Raw genomic sequence first — 2,500 nt, 5'->3', positions numbered from 1 at the left:
CCCTGTTTATTGGACATCGTGCACTATTATGCATAAGGTGATGCGGGCGAATATCTTTCCCTGTTTATTGGACATCGTGCACTATTATGCATAAGGTGATGCGGGCGAATATCTTTCCCCGTTTATTGGGCATTGTGCACTATTATGCATAACGTGGACGAATATCTTTCCCCGTTTATTGGACATCGTGCACTATTATGCATAACGTCGCTACATGTGGTGATGCGGGCGAATATCTTTCCCCGTTAATTGGAAAATCGTGCACTATTATGCATAACGTCGCTACATGTGGTGATGCGGACGAATATCTTTCCCTGTTTATTGGACATTGTGCACTATTATGCATAACGCGGACGAATATCTTTCCCCGTTTATTGGAAAATCGTGCACTATTATGCATAAGGTGATGCGGACGAATATCTTTCCCCGTTTATTGGACATTGTGCACTATTATGCATAAGGTGATGCGGACGAATATCTTTCCCTGTTTATTGGACATTGTGCACTATTATGCATAAGGTGATGCGGGCGAATATCTTTCCCTGTTTATTGGACATCGTGCACTATTATGCATAACGCGGACGAATATCTTTCCCCGTTTATTGGAAAATCGTGCACTATTATGCATAAGGTGATGCGGACGAATATCTTTCCCCGTTTATTGGACATTGTGCACTATTATGCATAAGGTGATGCGGACGAATATCTTTCCCCGTTTATTGGACATCGTGCACTATTATGCATAACGTCGCTACATGTGGTGATGCGGGCGAATATCTTTCCCCGTTAATTGGAAAATCGTGCACTATTATGCATAACGTCGCTACATGTGGTGATGCGGACGAATATCTTTCCCTGTTTATTGGACATTGTGCACTATTATGCATAAGGTGATGCGGGCGAATATCTTTCCCTGTTTATTGGACATCGTGCACTATTATGCATAACGCGGACGAATATCTTTCCCCGTTTATTGGAAAATCGTGCACTATTATGCATAAGGTGATGCGGACGAATATCTTTCCCCGTTTATTGGACATCGTGCACTATTATGCATAACGCGGACGAATATCTTTCCCCGTTTATTGGAAAATCGTGCACTATTATGCATAACGCGGACGAATATCTTTCCCCGTTTATTGGAAAATCGTGCACTATTATGCATAACGCGGACGAATATCTTTCCCCGTTTATTGGACATCGTGCACTATTATGCATAACGCGGACGAATATCTTTCCCCGTTTATTGGAAAATCGTGCACTATTATGCATAACGCGGACGAATATCTTTCCCCGTTTATTGGACATCGTGCACTATTATGCATAATGCGGACGAATATCTTTCCCCGTTTATTGGAAAATCGTGCACTATTATGCATAACGCGGACGAATATCTTTCCCCGTTTATTGGAAAATCGTGCACTATTATGCATAACGTCAACACATGTGGTGATGCGGACGAATGTCTTTCCCCGTTTATTGGAAAATCGTGCACTATTATGCATAACGTCGCCACATGTGGTGATGCGGACGAATATCTTTCCCCGTTTATTGGACATCGTGCACTATTATGCATAACGTCGCCACATGTGGTGATGCGGACGAATATCTTTCCCCGTTTATTGGAAAATCGTGCACTATTATGCATAACGTCAACACATGTGGTGATGCGGACGAATATCTTTCCCCGTTTATTGGACATCGTGCACTATTATGCATAAGGTGATGCGGACGAATATCTTTCCCCGTTTATTGGAAAATCGTGCACTATTATGCATAAGATGATGCGGGCGAATATCTTTCCCCTCGCTCACCGTGTTTCTCCAGTTCGTCCGTTGGTTTGATATCGTGCAATTTGTGAATATGAGAACACAATATTTTCTACAGAAGTATTACATCTGAGAGCTGATCATTCCGCGACCGTCTGCACTGTAACTCGTCCTGATGACCAGTCCAGCTGACCCCAGATCTGAAGGGCTTGTGTGGATTATGAAGCGCTTTTATTTATACAAACTCATATTTATGTTGTTTTCCGCGGAGAGGAAGAATACTAGTTGACACATTGTTGTTTTGGAAACTGCAGAGTTGCACATGAATGGGAAACATTAAGTGATGTGTAATATTTATCCTCTGTGTATAGTCTGAGCTATAACTACAGCTTTGCTTATAGTCGATCATGAGCGGCCGAAGCCTTTCTGCAGTTCGTGGAGGAGATGCAGATTATTTATATATCCATTCGTAGGATACCCGAGGAGCGCTCTAATAACCTTGTGCAACAAGAAGATATTTATTTTTTGAAACTTGAATAAGGTTTTTGATGTATTGTATTTTTGTACAGAGATGTTTAGAGCTAGTGTGTGTGTGAGGTTTGATCATTCCCTTTATTTATTGAAGTGGTGTTGCTTTATTTGAGCTTCTGTGTTTCGGACGCTGTCGGTCCAACGAGTGCTCGAGTTCTGTCCACTGGTTTGTTTTGTAATGTGTGTGTGTGTGTGTGTGT

General features: G+C 42.0%; 1 protein-coding gene across 2 annotated transcripts in view; it reads left to right on the top strand.

Annotated features, from left to right (window-relative positions):
• june (JunE proto-oncogene, AP-1 transcription factor subunit) overlaps positions 1–2,500 on the top strand; it is a 4,803-nt gene that overhangs the window by 1,855 nt on the left and 448 nt on the right. Inside the window, exons 2-3 of one of the 2 annotated variants that reach the window (XR_013816296.1) lie at positions 1–291; positions 462–1,307. The exon at positions 1–291 is cut by the window's left edge and continues 1,384 nt beyond it. The gene's annotated coding sequence lies outside the window, so the exon portion shown is untranslated. The other variant, XM_079814282.1, reaches the window with a different exon arrangement.

This window comes from Gobio gobio (assembly GCF_949357685.1).
Source record: "Gobio gobio genome assembly, chromosome: 4".
NCBI classification, from domain to species: domain Eukaryota; kingdom Metazoa; phylum Chordata; class Actinopteri; order Cypriniformes; family Gobionidae; genus Gobio; species Gobio gobio.
This window is presented reverse-complemented; position numbering and strand designations above follow the sequence as displayed.